At 46.8% G+C, this 19,018-nt stretch overlaps 1 non-coding gene across 1 annotated transcript; it reads right to left on the reverse strand.

The window, feature by feature from the left end:
- Positions 1–559: 559 nt before the first annotated feature.
- On the reverse strand, positions 560–646 carry TRNASTOP-UCA. The gene has a single exon. It is a non-coding gene; the product is annotated as a tRNA-Sec (tRNA).
- Between the last annotated feature and the right edge of the window lie 18,372 nt (positions 647–19,018).

A 19,018-nucleotide genomic window follows, 5' to 3' on the forward strand; every position in this document is an offset into this window, starting at 1 on the left:
GGGTGGCTGGGGTCTCGTCCTAACTAGAGGCTCCACAAATCATTGACTGGAGAGCTGTTGCAACAGGATATCACAAAATAAATGCCTGCTGCTTGAAGAATATGTTTTTTAGCTTGACGCTAACCTTTCTTTTTCATGGGGCTGGGTGACATTATTAGCACCCGTGCTTACTGCTGAAGTGAAGCATCTTTGTTGCAGCGTGGGTGGGAAATGGGTTATCGTCAATATGGAGCAGATCTAGAGAATGACTTCTGTTATTTACTTCTTTTCTGTTCTTGTAGGACATGTGACACAGTTTAACAAAGATCTGCTCAGCAGAAAAATCCAATTAAAGCCCGAATTGTCCTTGGGCTGCACGTGGCACAGTGCCAATCCAGCAGTCCAGCGCCGTGCGAATAAGGTGGAAGAAGAGTAAGTGGAATGCGCTGCTCTGTGCGGCAACAGCGAAACAGCGCGGCAAGTGCTGCCTCTTGGCCCTGGGCATGGTCAGGCTCGGCACTGCCTGCCTGTTGCGGGACAAAAAACAGTAGCTCCCACAAGGACACTGCCCGTGTCGCCCCGCCCGAAAGGTGGAATTGAACCACTCTGTCGCTAGACAGCTACAGGTTTGAAGCCTGCACCCCAGACCACTGAGGGTCATCCGGGCAATTTCTAACGCCCACCTCCTTTTATATATAAATTCTCCTGTCTCTTTTACCCCTAGGAAATGGTGAGGCGTGTTTTCCCGTAAGCACGGACGCTCCACCATTTCCCAAAGCGAGCACGGCCCGCACGGAGCAGAGGGCGCCGCGGTGGCGGGAGGGGCGCGCGGGGCGTCCCCCGCCGCTATCCCAGAGGCCCCCGGGCGCGCATGCAAATCAGAGAGCGCTGATTGGCTGTGGCCGCGGGAGGGGCGGGGCGCTCCGGGAGGGCGCGGCGCGGCGGGTGAGTCACGGCTCTTCCCAGAAGGAGCGGGGCCGGCCCGGCCCTTCCCGGACCTCCGGGGACCCTTACAACATCGGACGGGGCAGCTTGTGCAATTGCGGGGGCGGCCTGGGCCCCGAGGTGTGCTGCGAGGAGATCAGGGCACGGGCTCCGTTCTTTTTTTTTTTTTTTTCCCAGTGGCTAATGCCAGGTACTCTGGAGGATGTGAATCTCCCATGAGATACATCGCAGAACAATAATATCCTCTGGGAGGAAATTCCTCCCTGGCCCCCAGCTGAGGATCAACTTATGCCCCGAAGTATGAGGATTGAAAACACTTGTAATTTTATCCCAGCGAGTGTAACTATACAGGCTATTTTCATAAACCCTTGAAGAATTACTCACTTATTTGCCTCGAGAGATTTCTCTGAAGCAGAGCCATTTCTGCAAATGCATGTGGTTTCCAATGATTTTTAATTAGATAATTCTTTTGGTGTAAGCAACAAAAAACCCCGTAGGCCCATTCCCCCTCTTGCTTGCCTTGGGGAAGCTTAGACTCAAAACTGGTGCTCGGTGGAGCAGCATCGCAGTAAAAGTGGTACAGAACAGCACCAGAGCCACAGCCCGAAGCTGGGAGCAGTTTTGTAGATGTCAGCAAAAGAAAGCAAAAAGTATATGGTGGGGCAGCACCATTCCCACTCACACGCAGGAATGCTGCTGGGCACAGCTTTGCTTTCCATGCATGGCTCCAAGTCATGGCTCACCCTCTTGGAGCTGAACCAGCTCGGGTATGCCCTGGCCCGCTGATTCCCCAGACAGACATGAGCATATTTGAGGCCTTACTGTTTGTAGTGAGCAACTTTTTTAGCAACTTAAATGTGTTTTTTTAAGAGCACCCCAACTCAGCAGCAGGGTGAACTCTCACCAGAAGGAGATAGTTTGAGAGCTGCTTCTGTGCCTGCCAATGTAGGGCAGAATTTTTTCTTTGTTTCCTTGGTTTGCAGGAGTCACGTTCCTCAGTACATTCCTATCTCTTTACCTGGTACTTATCCCAGTAGCAGGTGGTGTAATTTAACAAGTGTCTTTTGTGCATAAAAATGCACGGGGTGAGGATCTGGGGGTGTGCACAGGAGGAGGTGGAGGGAAATTAGTCATGGGGAGGAAGGGAGGAAGAGGTTAGCACGGGGGCTGAGGAAATCAGGTGTCCGCAGCTATCCCTCAGGCTTCCAGCCAAGCCCATCCTGACGTGTGCCGGAAGAGGCAGAGAGTCAGCTCAGAGATATGCTCGTGTCAGCCCATCGGCATGTGACCTTGCTGACCGATTCAGGCCGAACAAGAATGGCTGCCAGGGGTCGGGGCAGACATTCCCAGCTTCTGTACTTCGTGCTCGAGGCTCGGCTTCGACACCACTTTCACTTTCTCTTTGCTTTCCTCTCTAGCATCAACCTTTTCTGAATCTCTTTCCTGGCAGCACTTCATGGGAAGGCTTCTTAGTGCGAGAATGCTGCTCTCATGTTCTCTCTCCTGCAGCCTCCAGCATTTTTAAGCAGGGATGTCTTTCTCTCATGTCTTATGATCAATCTCCCTGTACTTTACAGAAAAAGACTATGCCAAACACTCAAGTCCAAATAAAAAATAATAGCCAGACAAAATAACTCCAACCGAGTAACGAAAGGATCCATCAGAAATGCCGGTTCCTAAAACTTCCCTTATTCTGCAGTAAAGGGAGATGCAGAGATAATGAAGGCAGCAGTTGCTAAAGATCAAGCAGTAGAGGAAGGTGCCTGAGAGGGTCAGCAGCAACATAGGAAATGATGCTGGCCCTCAGAGTCGTTGGGGAAGCAGTAACAAAGCAGTTGTGAGAATTTTCTCCTTGCCCGGATGTTGGTCTGTCTAGGTTCAGGTCTGCTTCTGGAGCGGAAGCTGTGCTAGCCACTGACTTTCCCAACAGGGGTTGAAAATAACTTTTCCAGGACCTCTGTGTATCTGTTTTTTAGAGGCCTTTGTCACCCCTGCCCAGAAGGGGTTGTGCCTGACAGAGGTGCTATTCTCCTTGTGTGAGGAATGGGGGGCATCAGGGGCAGGTACCTAAAGGCAATATTTGGTGCAGTTTCTGCAGCTGCTGCCTGCTGTGCCTGTGAGGGCCCAGGCCTGACCAGGAACTGGTGAACAGACCTGGCTGCTGGCTGCAGGTAGTGGTCATCTCATAACTTTTGATTAGATTTAGATTTGATTAGATCAGCCTACAAGAAAGGCCAGTTGGTAGCTCCTGGGATTTCTGAAGGCGTATAAATAAGTGTAGAGACCTGTTGATTTGAAAGGCTTCTCAGCATTTGATTTGCCTTAAAACATTTCTTGGAAATCCTGTAAGCATTCAGCTTCATCTTTAGACCAAGTGTCTTTGAAAATCTGACCCTTTGCTATTAAAAGTATAGAACAAATTCAGTTTATCAGCTTAATGATGGAAAAGCTTGCTCTCCTCAATAATGCCCCTAATTAAAGCATTTCTGAGTGTCTTTGGACCTGATTCTCTACCTTATGCAGAGAACTGCACTGTGCCAAATGGGTGCAGAACACTGCCAATTTAGGTTTGATTCAATGCCCATTCAAGTTAATAGAAATCCTCCCACAGAAATCGATGGGATTTGGTTCAGGCCCCAAAGTCAATGGGAAATTCTGATTTGGCAGTACTTAATGCTCACACTGCACCAGTATAAGCAAATATTCAAGGTACAAAGCTTTGGAGAATTTGGAAGTGGCATTGTAAGGGACTTCTGGGGCTGATTGTAGCCTAGGCTATTTAAGCAATTCACAGTGCCTAGGACTGTCTGACAAAGAAGCTTTAAAACAAATCAGTCCGAACTTTTCCTGTTCATTTTTTATAGCACTCCTACAACTTAGCAATACACTTTTTATTTTTGTGTTGTAGGGTTTTTTTCTGTCCTAGGCTGACTGAACATAAAAGCTTAAAATGCTTTGCTCTTACTACTTCTTTTAACCACCAGAACCTGATTTGTGTCAGAAAAGATAAGCCTAGATCCCTACAGTATTAAAATAATTATTTGGTGCAAGGTGGGGGATGAAGAGGGCTGTTATTCTTAGCAGCAGCAATGAAATTTCAGCAGCTGATGACGTCAGTGCTAAAATGTCAGTGTGAAACAGGCTGGAACAAATTAAGAGTGTGGTGTCGTCATTGTGAGAGCCACGCTGCCCTCCAGAGGGACTGTTGTTGGATGCTGCAGATGCAGTTCAGGGGATGGGGGGGACAGAGGCTTGTGGGAACTTCTCAGAAACTTAACAAAAAAAGCAACAACAAGTGTCTCAGTACCAGAAAGGTCAAAAAAGATGCTGTTCGGACGTTTCTGCCCATCACAAAGCGTGAGCTCACTGCAAGAGCAGGGCCACTTCTACAAATGAGATTCCAGGAACTAGAACAGAAAAAAAAAAAAAAAGGAGGTAAAAGCCAAAATAAAATTGGCCATCTTCTGCTCACTTAACAAACGGAGCTAACTCCATCTCTGATGACACTCCTGTGACTCAAACTGGAGAGAAATTTGGCCTGAGATGGCTTTTGTCATTTGTGCTGCTTAAAAGAGGGCAGTGTGCTTGGAATAGAGGTGATCCTGAGGCATTTTACTACTTAACTGTGCTATTGCATTTGAAGAATGCCTTCAGGCTATCCAAAAATGCTGAACTCAAGGTGTGGAGAGCTTTAATCGAAGTCAGGTAAAATTCCAAATGCGTTCATGCTTGTCCTCAGAGAGCCCAGTCTTGGGCCAGTCTCAGGTGGTGATGTTAGACCTGACCCTGTGTCAGCACAGGGCATGGATCCTCATTTCAGGATGGTATCTGAGGGGGCCTGAAAACTTGGGGTCTTGAGTCCAGCACTTGAACTACCTTTTCTGCAGGGGTTGTGGGATGTCCTGCTTTGGACAGGGGGAGGGTTGGGAGCATCCTGGCTCCCTTCATGGACACATGCAGTATTTGGCAGAAAAAGCCAATATTCCCTGTATTAGTGTTTTTAGAAAGCTAGTAGTGGTAACAAAACTGCTGTGTGTTGTTTGAGTCCTTTTTAGAACTGCCTGTCTCGTAGCTGCAGGGATGGATGTGGTTAGAGCAGACAGATCCATCAAGACGTGTGCTTATCTATCAATTGTACCAGCTGTTTCTGGCATGCAGCAACTGACTGACCACAGTAAGGAAACAAAGATGCAATCAGTTAGCAAAGCTCTCCTTTCTCAGCAAGGACGATAAGGATTGTTGGCAAACCCACAGAGAGTTACGGGAATAGAGGAATTGGTGTGCTGAAGTCACTTCCTATCACTTGGGAGTCCCTGTGCTCTGAGCATTGTTTGCTTTCCTAGTATGGATCTTGCTGGTTGTCTGCGTTAGTTCAGACATATAAGTACACTCACCCTGTCCCAGCACACAGAAGCCCACTTGGGAAGATTGCCAATACAGTCTTTATCTACTTTCGTGAGAAGGATTCAGACTGGCTATGAGCAAACAGAGCAGTTCTTTACGCATCTTTACACCAGTGAAACACCTTACTGCAGAGACTTTTGCAAAAACAGGCATGACTTAATCAATTCTGGGAAGAGGCATATGCCAACAGAAACACTCTTTTGCCAACACAAACTGTGCTGCCACTAGAGGAGTATCGGCAATCCCACTCTTGTCAGTGTGGGGACTCCACTGATTAGGTGCTGTATGAGCGGGCAGCACAGCAGGTTCCCAGCCAGTGAGGTCAGCACTGAGGTGAGCCCTTGCTCCCTCATCTCAAGAGGAAGTGGTGGTCCATTTCAGCTGCACCTGTATCAACAGAGAATGTATAGAAACTAGAAGTGAGCTCCAGAATGTGCAGCTGGTTGGTGTTGCCGTCTGTGGACGAGAAAGTTGGCCATGTGTTGTATGTGGTCAACACAGATCTGATGATACCTGGAGAGAGTTTCTGGTGTCTTCTCTGAGGTCTTGACAGTCAACTCAGAGAGAGCTCCACTTCAGCCCTGTGTGCAACTAGTGTCTAGCACTGAGATTAGGAGAATGCTATTAGATCAAAACTTCCTTACCAGGAATGTTAGAGAGCCCAGACAGACAGATACAATGCCAAAAAACCATTGTGTCACCACAATGTCAGAATTTCAGGTCTAAAAATGTGATTGGCAAAAGCAGGGGAAACAAAAGGTTGAATGCTACCTGCACTGCATCCTGTTTAGCCCAGATTTGCTACAGCTTTGGGGACATAGGAATTAAATGTCCACAGAAGAAAAAAAAAAAAAGTCTTATACCCTTCCTAGATTTATTGAGTAGGATGTGTATGTGAAATTGAGCTTTACTACAAATCCCCTGTAGACAGTATTTGAGACAGAATGACTTTGTTCTAGATGTGTTTGTAAATATGTGTCTATATTTTTAAGACTTACCACTGTAAGAGACCCAAGATGATCAGTGATTTCTGCAATCTCATCAGAGAGCAAGTGAGTGATTCCATGCAGTGGAGACATACAGCCCCATGACTCACAGCCCTGAGTCACAGCATTGGGACACTTCAGCATTCAGAAACACTAGTAGTGACAGAAATCAGGATGATGAGCAAGCAGCTGTTACTCATTCTCAGCTGGACACTATAAGCATGTTTGTACCAGTCAGTGTGGCTCTGGCTCTTCTTTGCTTCCTCCTGCAGACCTGCAGTCATCTTGATAGCATAGTGACATGGCTCACTTAACATCTGCCTCTGGGCAAGGGATGATCAAGTCTAGTCTCTGGCTCCCAAAGTGTCCTGCTTGACTCTATTAGGCTCAGCACAGAGTTATCATGGCAATTTTCACTTTAGATTACTTCTTTCATCTCTGGAGAACAGCTCACGTTACAAACACAAACACATTGATCATCACACAGAATTAGAAAGTGTATCCCTATTTTCAGCTGGGGGTGCTGAGGCACTAGGCAGGTAGGTAACTTGCTCTTAGTGACAAAGGAGGTTTGTAGCAGAACCAGGACAAAACTGCAAGAGCCTTAAACTACCTCTCCTAATCTCTAACAACTGAACCATATGCTCCATTGCATTCATCACTTCCTCATGAGGTGGCAGTTTGGATGAGAACAAGTGCCCAGGAAGTCACCCTGTTTATTCTCTCTTGGCCTCTTAATGCCTGTGGAACTTTTTTATTGAATTCTTTTCATGGCCATCAGATTTGGTGCGGGAAATGATTCCAAGAGACAAAGACTCGGTTGTGTGTGTGCACGTGCGTGTGTGGTTGGGAGAGGGGAAGAATAAAAAATCCATTTCCAGATGGTTGAAAGGATGCATAGCACTTTGCTATTGGCAAAAACAACCCCTTTCATTTTCAGGATGTGTAAGTCACAGAATTGCAGCTGGAAAAAAACGAGTAGAGAGGGAAGCAGTGGGGTAAAAATAAGAATGCTTAATGGAAAATAACCTAGCCCATATTTGAAAATCCAAGTGCTTCATTTTTTATATAATTTGCAGGGGGGCGGGAAATGTGCTTGCTTAGGAGGATCTGTGTAAAGCAGGTCCAAATATGTATCATCTCATTTTCTTCTTAGTTTCTTTGCTTTGCATTCCCAACTGTAGCCTCACAGGAAATTCAGTCCCTGGCAAGCTTCAGATCCAGACAGGAAACATTCTGAGGAATTTCTTCCATACAGGTACTATATTTGCTTGGAGGGATAACATGGTGGAGATATTTACCATGGCTGGATTTAACTAGCAGGATATTATTCATGTTGATGGAGTTGCTGGGAGTGATCTCTGCAGCCACCAGCATGCCATGTTTAAACAAATCGTGCTGCTCTGCTTGCCTGTGGGAAGATTTGCATTAGATCTGGGCCAGATTCTCCTTCTTCTGACAGCAGCATGGCTCAACTTATGTCAAAGATATTTGCTGATGTCAGGGAATATCAGGATCAGGCCCGTGCAGCAGGTTTTTATCACACTACAGACTTGGTCTTAAACTATTTGCATGTACAGATACTTGCAAGCAGGCATTTTGATAGTAGTGACTGGAGTGGCAGGAGGCTCATGTGTGTGTGGAGGTGAAGGAAGGTCTTTGCTCTTGCCTTTGCTCTCTGAGGGGACCAGACACTGAGAAGAGGGAATTCTGGCAGCACATGGCCTTTCACATGAGTGGGAGGTGCTGGATGTGGCCAGCTGAGACACAAGCCTCCTGCACCCCTTGGGATGCTTTCCTGCTTTTCACTGCAAGTTCCATTTAGGCCTCTGCATTGCTTATTAGTCCAGAGGAGTCTAAAAAACAAGTGTGATACATCCAGCAGCCACTCATCAGTGAACAGTGATGTGGTGGGTTGAACAGTTCTTGATGCACCCAAGAACAACATCCCTTTCTTATCAAAACACATGAGTGCTTTCAAGTCTTTAATGCAGTTCTCAGGATACAAAGCGTGAAGAGAAGAGTGATCTGTCTGAATCACTGTCTCCCAAGAGAAATGTGAGGTTTTTAAGTACACGGCTGGGAACAATCCTGTGCTGGCAAGGAAATGGACTGCATGACCCATCTCAGAGATCTATGATTCACTGCAAATACAGAGAACAAGCATGAAAATGTGTAGTAACATGTAGTGGTACCTTGCCTGCTATTACAGCGCAGCCTCCAGCCAGAGACAACCCAAACACATTCACAGGTGTTCTCTGGGAACAGGCTTTTTCTGTGGGAAGCCATGAAAGACAGCAGGAATGCCTTCAAAGCCTCAAAGGTCTCTGTGCCACCATGCCAAGCTGTGCAAATGTAACTGTGTGTGCAGTGCTGAAGCATGGATTTCTTTAAGATTTGTTTTAGGGTTTTTTGTTTTTGTTTTTTTTTTTTTGTTTTTTAGGCAGGAAGCACAAGTGCAGATTCTCACTTTTAATGCTATGGGGAGAAGAAAAGATTCAGACTCCCCTGCAGTGTTGGTGAAAATGCAGCTTTGGCCTTTAGTGCCCTTTGTTACATAAATACAAGTAGCGTAGACATATTAATCACCCTGCCATTGAGGGAGGAACAGAGCAGCAACCTCAAATGCCACCCACTCCCCATTCTCGCTCCCATTTGATGTTGCTATTTTAAGCCACACATTATTTCCTGCTGTGATTTTATTTTTTTACCCAGCTTCTAATTCTGGCTCTGAGGTAAGCTGTGACATACGTATCCCTCCTCTCCCCCTTCCCCGCCTTCCTCCTCCCCCTGCACCCACGTCCTCTTTATTGCTGTCTTTCAGAAATTTTCTCTCTCGTAAGCAGCCAGGTCCCAGAGGTTAGTTATTGACTGCCCACAAAAATTATGAAGAGGATGATCTTCTTTCTGCTTTTGGATTTAAGTGCAAACAATATTGAGGTCATGATTTACAGGGCAGGCTGCTTTAAGAGTGCTATTCCCCTGCTCCTTCCTTCTCAGGGAGTTTAGCTTTGTTGAGAGGATACCTGGCTGGGAAGAAAGGCTGCTGCTCAGCAGCTGATGATGGGCCGTGGCCGGTGTAGCCATCAAATGAAGGGTCATACACCAGTAGCACGTGCTTTGTGACACAGAGGAGACAGGACAGAGCTCAACTACTCAACAGGGGTTTTCTCTCCTGAGCCCATTTCTGTGTAAAGGCAATCAGCAGATTTCTAACTCCTCAGTAGTTTCCCCCACCAGCAACCACCTCATCTTGCCTCATCTGTCTGTCTGGATCGGCTGCATCCACGTGTCTGCTGTGGCTTTCAGCTGCCGCCACCTCAGGCCTGAGGAAGGCTGTAACTGCGTCAGTCTAGGGCAGAGAAAGAATGGAGCCTGCAGTCCCAGGAAGGTCCTGGTACACCAGGCAGTGGTGGCTCTTTCCCTGTGTGCGAGCGTGGCTGAGCACAGATAAGAGCTCTGCCAAGGTAAGTTTGAGCCCTGGGAGGAAATCTGAGGCTGCTTCTGTACCACAACTGAGGAACATTACAGGTTTATCCTCTTCTATACCCACTCACCCCTTCCCTCCCTGCCAAGCAACCCATCCTGAAAATCTCCTCTGACTGGATGTTTTCTGCTGCAGATGAATCCTGCTAGCATAAGAGCAGGCTGGGTGGCAGCAGGCTGCTGGCAAAACCCCAGGCCTTGCTTCTACTTCCAGGGAAACAGAGGTCTGGGCAGTCAGTCCTGATGTATATATTTCACACAAACAATCTCACGCCTTTCCTTTCCTGTGAATTGCTTTTGGAGCTGCTGCACGTGGCTCTTGTCTGCCTAGTTTGAGCAGTAGCTGGAAATCCCAGGCTGGGCATCTACATGTTCTTTATCCTCCCCTTTCCTAGACAGGGATTCAAGTTATGCCCCTCTTAACATTCCTGGAGAGTAGAAAAGGCAGAGAGTGAGAAGTGCTTTGTCAAGTGGTTTAATGTTTGTCGCAGCCACTGAAAGTTTTTGCTGTGCTCTCACCAGAACTGTTATTTTTATTTTCACAGTTGTGTTTCCATGTGGGTCTGCAGAAAAGGCTGGGGAGTTACATCCCTTCTCAAGTGCAGGCCACAGGCTGGCTTTGCACACTTTGCCACTGGTTCGAAGCAGCAAGGAGCACTGGGCAGCTGTCCTGTTGCAAGCCACACTGTGGCCCTCTCATCCTTGCTGCAAAGAGCTCGCAACTGAATCAAGCAAGCTAATTTTCAGTGGATGGGAGGGAGGGAAAGATCCAGGCTAAAGAACTGAAGTGATCACACCAGAATTAAAGGGCTGTTTTTCCAGCATACTATGTCCCCATGGGCAACTGTTTTAAAAGTTCTGGCAGAATAACTTCTCCCACAACAGCACTGCTGGAGAGTTTCCCCCTCAAGAGGAGGAGAAAAAGGACCTCAAAAAGGACTTGAATAAATTTGCTTTACAGAAAATGACCCTACTCTCGGGTGTCACACCCAGCACTGCGCAGCAGGAGCCACTCAGCAGCTGGAGACAGCTCTCCAAGGACTGATGTCCACATGACAGCCGGTACTGCCATCCTTGCTGGCATAGACTTGCAGCTTCTTGTTGGGGGTCTGTGCAGTGGAGGGAAGAGCTGACTGGGCACAGGGGCTCACAGAGGGAGAAGAATTCAGTTTATATTGGGAGTCGCCTGCTTACTGGGACCATCCGCCAGAGGCCAGTGCTGGTATAGGCTCTGGTGGTCACTCGAACAATAGGAATGCCAGGAAAGAGTTTGTGGTTACAGATAAAATGGCTGTGGGATAGGGGCAGCTTAGGGGCACTGGTGCAATAGGCCATATGTGTTATGGCATTCAAGGTATGTGATAAATAACCTATTTTTGAGTTTGGTCAGGCTGAGAATTGCATAAACAACACCACAGAAATGAAAAAGCCTGAACAATCCTAATTACCCACAATTTGGCATCTGGGAATGGCACAAGATGGCAGGGATTTCATGCCCTATGGACTAGCTGTTACCATCCATACAACCCCAAAATCTTCCTTTCCTTGCAGAGCTGAGGTCTTTATGATCAGCGATGCTGTATGCTCCCTGGCATGATAGAAAACTGAGAGGCCCAGTTCACAGGAGATGCATCTGGCAGGAGTCCTGACTGCCTCTAGAGAGCCCCCTTACTACTGCCATTGTTCCCTGTCCTTGCAGCTCAGACAGAGCTAGGTGAAGAGCATTCTTCTAGGTAAAGAAAGGTGGCTCTGTGAGACATTCCGTGCAAGCTCTGATGAGATCTGCTCCTCCCAGGGCCATTCAGCTGGGCTTGCTCCTTTTTCTCATTCCACACACGGTTTATAAAGACTGTTTGTAAACACCAGTCTCCGACTCTGCCTCTGGGGCTCTGGGCAGAAGGCCAGGGAGGGATCTAAGAGACAGCAGACAGTTTTAAGAGGCAGTGGCGTCCAATTGCTGTGCTGGAGAGGATACGCCTTGCAGTTAATAGCCATGGTGGCGGGAGTCACCTACAGTACCAGCAGGTCTCAACACTATTTCATGGCTCCCCAAGGCTGGGCTTGGGTTTCACTGAAATGACCCCTTCACATGCCAAGAAAAATTCTGCATCACTCAAGCCAGCTCTGCTAGAATCAGTGGGGAGCTGTGTTGCCTCAAGTGTATGTACGAGATCAGGGCCCTGTGATGACAAACACCGCAGTGGAGATGTGTTTGCATTTGACACAGCACTGGTTAAATATTTACTCTGTTCAACCTCTCCTTCCCTTAGATTGCTCCAGAGAGCTTAGCCACATACATGGACTGGGGCACTCCCATCTAATTGGGCAGTCAAGGGCCTGCTGTGGCATAGCACCTGCTCACTCAACACACGAAAGCTGACCTACAGTCTGAGATGCTGGCAGAGGGTCTGCCCAAGCCTCCCAATCTCCCTTGGATGTAGTCCTTTTGTAAACTGGTTAACAAGTGTCATTGTTTGGCACTGTGATGTTGTGGAGCAGTGACAAAGCTCTGCTGTTGAAGGGAGACTAGAGCTGATGAGAGTTAAGAGCTGTGCTCACCTCTTTCCATCATCTGCAGCACTTGGTGGGCAAGGGAGGCAAGGAGAGGTCTTTACCCAAGCAGAAGTCTGAGCCTGTTTGTATGTCCAGAGTTGCTTCTGTCCACACACTTTTCCAGCAGGCATGCTTACGCACAGATTTAGATGGAGCTGCAAAGCTCCTGAAAAGGTGAGAGCCACTTCTGGGCAGAGTGGGTAACTCTAGCAGCCTGAGTACACACAGATATTGAATACAGAACTACAGCTGGGAAGCAGTCAGTGGTACAGACAGGCTGACATTGATTCTAGGATTGTCCTGTCTATACCTGAGCTCATACCTTACTGCACTGATGAAACCTCTGTGCCCTGCATCCTGAAGGCCTGGAGCTGGGATGACTCATTTTCCCCATGCAGGTGCCTCTGCACTGGGCTCCCAAGGCTTCACAATGTGTATGACAGCTTCTACCTGGGTCATGTGTTATACCTGTGCAAGGGACTCCATCACTACTGGGGGGACAATGTGGGAAGTTGGGCCTGGCTGGTGGGGCTGAGGGAGGAAGAGAAAAGCTGGTGGCTCCTTTAAGGGAGGAAGCCGACAGGACTGCAGAGAAGGAGCTCTGGAAGCTGTGTTTTTCTCTCAGCGCCTCAGGGGCTGGTTACTAAATTTGGTTACTGGGCTTAAATAATGCAGCGTGGCAGAGCCCAGTGGGTTTGAACATTGTCATATCCACATAATCCTCTCCTAGGTGGCAGAGATCTCTTGTTCTCTGCCACTGCTATCTGCACAGGAGCTTGAATGTGATGTGAAACATCATCTTAAATAATTATAACTAGTAGAGAAGAGCCAAAGCTGCAAAGTCCCATCTATTTCCACTGTGCTCTGTCTATCTACATAATTTCTAAGGTGCCAATCACCAAAGCATCCAAGCACTGTCTAATCTGGATCTGAATTCTCTTGGTGCTCATGGAAGCTTGAATTTTAGCATTTTGTGTGAGCCCATCTCTAGCAAGCATAGGGACAGAGCTGCATACTGTGAATGAAAAAGCCTCCTATTGTTTCATGATTTAGTAGCCAAAATCCCATTTGGGTTAGAGGAGTCCGGACTTCATGGTCACCCCTGGCCCAGGAAGCATTAAATCCTCTCTGTTACTCTGGCAGAAGGCAGGGCAGGTTTACCAAGGGAGGGCAGGGAGCCATGGTGTATTGCTTACCTTCCAGGTTGCACAGTGTGGAAGTAGGGGCAGATCTGTAGATCAGTACAGACCAGGCAGATCAGTACAGCCTGCAGTCTGTACATCAAGGCTGCCCAGCTTGGGGCCAAGAAGGCCTCTGCCACCCCTCGCTGCAGAACCAAGCCTCCTCATGCAGGAGGGACACGGGACAAGCACAAGACGGGAGCCAGTGACCTGCTTTACAACACATAGGAGGAAGGGGAAGAAAATGATGCACCCAGCTGCTATCTCAGCTGACCTACTGCCCCACACTTCCTACAGACATTTGAAATAGATTAAACCCTGCCAGAAGGCCACTCATGGCTAACACATGAGTGCTCACAGTGGCAAAGGGACTCACTGTACTGAATATAGTCACCTGGAGTGAAATGAGATTAAACCTTTCCTTCATTACCAGGGAAAGGGTATTTGTTCTTAGCGAGAACCTGTCAAGTTCAGGCAATGCCAGAGCAGCGTAATTATTTACCATCCATTGGGCTGCTCTTAGGAAAAAAATCTCTCTCAGTCTCTGCCTATAGTCTCCTTGATTTGACATGACACTTGACAGCAGGTTTTCATGGCAGAGGATACTTAGCAGTTACTAGGAGCTTGTGAGCATCACATTTCAGTCTTTACAAAAGTACAGGTCCTCTCCAGCCTCCCCCACTGATCAGCCCTATCCTTCTTACCCTGCATCTGCTGGAGTATTTTTAGTGACATTGAACAAATACATGTTAAATCTTTTTCCATTAGTGACATGTCAGAAATTAAAATGGCATTTGCTGTAATGCCTGCAGCAAAGCTGCCTTCATCTAGGGCACTTGCACATGGTTGCCCAAGAGGCCAGGAACAACAGTACCAACTTTGCTTTTGCTTCAATCCATCTGTATTCTCTGCGCACCCTTTCTACCCTTCTTCCTCCAGAAATACTGACACCGTCTGCTGCTGTTTGCTTACAAACTATCCTCAAGTCTCCCAAACATTATGGGCAGGAGATGTCTCCAGGTTACAGTGTTTCATCTCTCCAGTTACCTTAGACATGTGCTCTCCAGACATCATATCTGAGATTTCTCAAGCCCCATTGTAAGAAACAGATTAAATTTTTTTGCTTTGCTAAGGCTACTGTAACAACTGTAACAACTCCAAAACTGCTTCCATAGCTAGGACTTGGCTGGCAGGAATCTAAATATATCAACAACTCGATTTTCCATCCATAGCCACAACTGCCTTTGTCCACATGATCTCCATTCTTCCATATACATTGGCTCCTCAGCTAAACTTCATGTTTGACTCTAGGCCATGCTCACTCTACCAGTCATCTTACCATCTCTCATTTCAAACCTTGTTTCTTCCTAGATATACTGCCTCTCCCCAACTGCCTTTCTTGCTTCAATCTTCCCCTGCCTTGTTTGCCCTTGTCCTTCTGACTGCCCATCCTATCCCCTTCCTTCCCTATTTGTTTTTCAATCTACCCTGCCTCCCCATCCAATGCCTCTTCCTCAGTCAGAGATGGACATCTCTGCAGTCCCTGGTGGTTCAGGCAAATGGCTTGCATCTTCTCTGAGTTGCCCAAGGCAGGAGCTTGCTCTCTTTGCTACTACTCCTTCAGGGATGTGGTATGGATCAACTTGGAATCCAGAGCATGAGGAAATGTCTACACAGAGCTCACAGCTTAACAGGAGGACATCAGCTCAAAAATTCTGCCATGAAGGAGCAATGGGTAATGGTTGAGTGGAAGCCCGAGGTGAAAGACGCTGAAACGCTACAGCTATCAAACAAACCAAAATATTTATAGCTGTGATTTGCAGGGTGGCTGATTGTGCAGGGCAGGGAAAAGCCTACCATTGCCTGCCATTAAGGAAGAGGGAAATTGCAAAACAAACATCCCCTTTGGATATTTAGTAGCACGCCCAAAAGATTAACATTGATTATATCTCCCTGTTAAAAGGCAAGATACTACCCTGCTTTAATTAACAAGGTGGGTTCTCAATCCTCAATTGCCTCTTTGCAAGTATCAGGTGAAACATCAGGGCTGGTGTTCCCAGTGGCATGAAGTTAGACTCTTCTGGTTAGCAGGCTAATCCTGAGGCCCTGCTCTTCAAAGGTATTTAGGTTTCAGGCCGCTGGTATTATTTAGATGCTTAAATCCTTTAAGGCTCTGGGCCTTAGGAGCTAAGAGGATGGCTACAAACTCCAGATTGCCTGGTTCAAGTCAAGTCTGTGTAAGTCCTGATTGATAAATGTTACTATTAGATATCTGCATGATGTCAAATTTCTCCCTGAGGCTGCGTCATTCTGTAGTTGCCTGATGGTGCCTCTGTGTGGCTCTTTTTTTCTCAAAAAGGGGTTGATAACCAGCATCAGTCGTGATAATGGCTTTGACGGACCTGTGTAGAACTCAGGTTGTTCTACAGCTATTAATTCATCCAGACAAGCAAGCCTGCTGCTTGATGGGTGCTTTGTTTCACTTGGGGGGCGTGGGAGAGAGCACAGGGAGAATTGGTGCCTTTCCCAGACTTGCACAATAGCAGGGCTGGAAATGGGCCCTGTGCAAATTCAATTACTCTGAGTTGCCAGCATTAACTGCTGGGCTGCCCACTTTATTGTACTAGGGAAGGAGGTGCAGAGGGCAAACTGGCTGCTGTGCTTTGGATGTGATTGAAATGCTGTCAGATTGTAGCAGTTCAGTGACCTTTTCTTAACAGTTCCTCAAGTCACAGTTTTCCCAACACTTGGCAATAGATAAGGGCTGTGCACAGGTGAAGACTTTTGTTTCATGGTGTAAGATGTCTATGGAGACAGAAGCAGGAGAGAGAGATTGAAGAGATTGCTTCTTCCACCAACCTTCTGCTTAATCACCGCCTGAAGAATGACATTGAACTCACATCCTTACTCCAGGTCAAAGGCTTCCCAGAGGGAACATAGATATCTTAATGATGGAGTATACTCCTTCCCCAGACGTGCAACCAGCCCTTTGTTAATGGTAGAAACCTTCCCTCCCTCCCATTTCAGCACCTTTAATCTCTCTGGAGTCAAACCAAGCTCCTCAGATCTAGGAAAGCAAAGGGACCAGTTTTCCCTAGTGAATCTTTGAGCCAGGAGAAATAATAGCCTCTGATACTCAGGCTTTTCCTGTCATTTTACACCAAAGGCACTCTGCCATCAACCTGGTGAGTTTCTGGGAGAAACCAGGCTGTGTTCTTCCCTCCTCATGCATCTCATTAAAGAATAGTGGACAGTTGGCTGGAGACTCTTCAAGCAGGATAGGGTCAGATCACACCCCAACTACCTGGAGGCATCAAAAAGCCTCAAGTGCTATCAGCTTTTCTCATGTTTTCTGGGTTGCTCTACTTCTCCCAACCATCAAGTGTGGAGTTCAGGGGCTCCCACTGCTCCAGTTCTCCATAGCTCACAAATACAGCAGGAAAAAGGGGAACTACAGGGCCTGTTCTTAAACTCTTAGGTCTTCTCAGGCAAGGAGGAGTCCTGAGGTTCCAGAAGTTCATGTAAGATGCCAAAACTGAAGCAGAATTGACTTCGGGTTGATGAGCAGGGCTGTGAGGATGACAACTTGTAGAAAAGTTTTAGGTGATGGTAGGGGCTTTGAATCCACCTGCATTGTGTGTGCCTTGCTACAAGAATGCACAGGACTGTGAATAGAGGAGAAATAACTGAATGCTTTAAAAGCCATTTAGAAAGCATGCCAAGATATTCCCATGTGTGTATCTTTGCTGCAGTTACAGACAGAAGGGGCATTTCCTAATTGCCTTTCCAGTTTGTACCACTGCAGGTACTGTGTACAGAGCAGGCTCCTTGAGAGCTCCTTTGTGAGGATACAGAGCAGTTGGCCAGCATCACTTAAATGGTCAGTGGGGGTAGACAGATCGCCTGAGATGTGACTAAACACTGCGGCTTTTGTCTTCAAAATGGCCAAAAACATAGAAATCTTGGTAGGTCTAGTGGGGCAGGCAATGGTGGGAGAAGGTGTGTGGTGCATGTAGTCTCTCACTGCTGTTGTGGGCAGGGAAAAAGCTGCACTTGCCTTAAGGGTTCAGGTAAGGCTGCTGGGGAAAGCCATCCTGGGGGAAGACGCCAGCTCAATAAAGGGAGCTGGCATGAACAGAAATGCCTAAAGCTTTTTTATTATATACAAAAACCACCCAATGCCTTGCTCCCTGGGGAAGAGCTCCAAGATAGTTGTCAGTCTGGCTTGCCCCTGCCCTTTAATCTGAACATGCCCAAATGGGCCAGGGGCTTTATTTTTGTATTATTGCATTGTCTTCCTCCCACTCACTTGTGCTTTCCTCTCAGATGCCTGTGGCTGCTTTTGATACTTCTCTTCCCTGTTTTGGCCTTTCTGTTGGGCAAACTTTGTGGTTTGCCACCTTTTCTTGCCCCTTTTTCTACATCTTTGATGGTACAAGAAAGCTTCTGGTTGTTTCTCTGTTTGCATTTCACTCTCCGTAGGGTTATGTCTGATGTGCTAAGACAAAAACATGTGAGTCCTTCTCACATGAGTTCTATCTAGCAGAGAGTTCTATCAGCAAGAGAGTGAAAAGCACAATGTAAAAAGGTTGTTCATTCCTTATATTCCTCAGCATCATAAAGACAAAAATATTTTCTAGTTCTTTCACGATAAAAGCTATTTGCCCCATTTACTTTGTTCTTATGTGACATGCTTTATCTGGCAATTTCCAAGAACCTTGGCAGTGTTATTTATATAAATAAATAACTCTCATGTTGCTTCTGTGTAATATACATTTTCCTCCTCTTTGCAGTTCGGGGAGCCAAGGCAGCTAAAAAGTAATTGGCTTATGCAGAAGTACAGCATAATCTGTCCTTAAGTAAGAGAACAAGAACTTCACAGTACTGCCTTCCATGCCTTCATTAATGGAATGTTCTCCACCTCTAGTTAATAGGCAGTCTGGTTTTCTTTCAGGTCACGATCATAAAAAGATCCAATTGTCACTTTAAACATGTAATTAAAGTGCCTACCTTTATAATGACCTTCACCAGAATGCACCAGCCACTCTGCAGGTGGGTAAGATGGTGCTCTATTGAAAACTATGTGGCTCAGAGAGATTAAGCAATGTGACCATGGATTTGGAAGATGAAAAGTCACCCTGTAATACAAAAATTTTGATCCTTACTGTTTTGAGTCCTAGAGAACATTGTCTTCTCAGTGTGTTTTTTTTTGGTTGGGTTTTTTGGGTTTTTAATAGTATTATTTGTGTGGAGCTTTTATTTTGTTTTGTTTGGTCAGTGCCATCCTATCCTATCGTGTGCATCCCCCAAATTCCCTAAGGTTTGTGGGGAGGAGGAGACACTTTCTAGACAATCTACACACCTGCTGACTGTCACCATGAAGTGACAAAAATTATTAGTGACTGGAGTGGGTTTTATATGGACTAGGTTGGCTGGCTCGGCTGTCCCCTGGAGCTTGAAGAGTACAGATCCACCAAACTTTAT

The sequence above is a fragment of the Catharus ustulatus genome, chromosome 3 (assembly GCF_009819885.2).
Source record: "Catharus ustulatus isolate bCatUst1 chromosome 3, bCatUst1.pri.v2, whole genome shotgun sequence".
Lineage (NCBI taxonomy): Eukaryota > Metazoa > Chordata > Aves > Passeriformes > Turdidae > Catharus > Catharus ustulatus.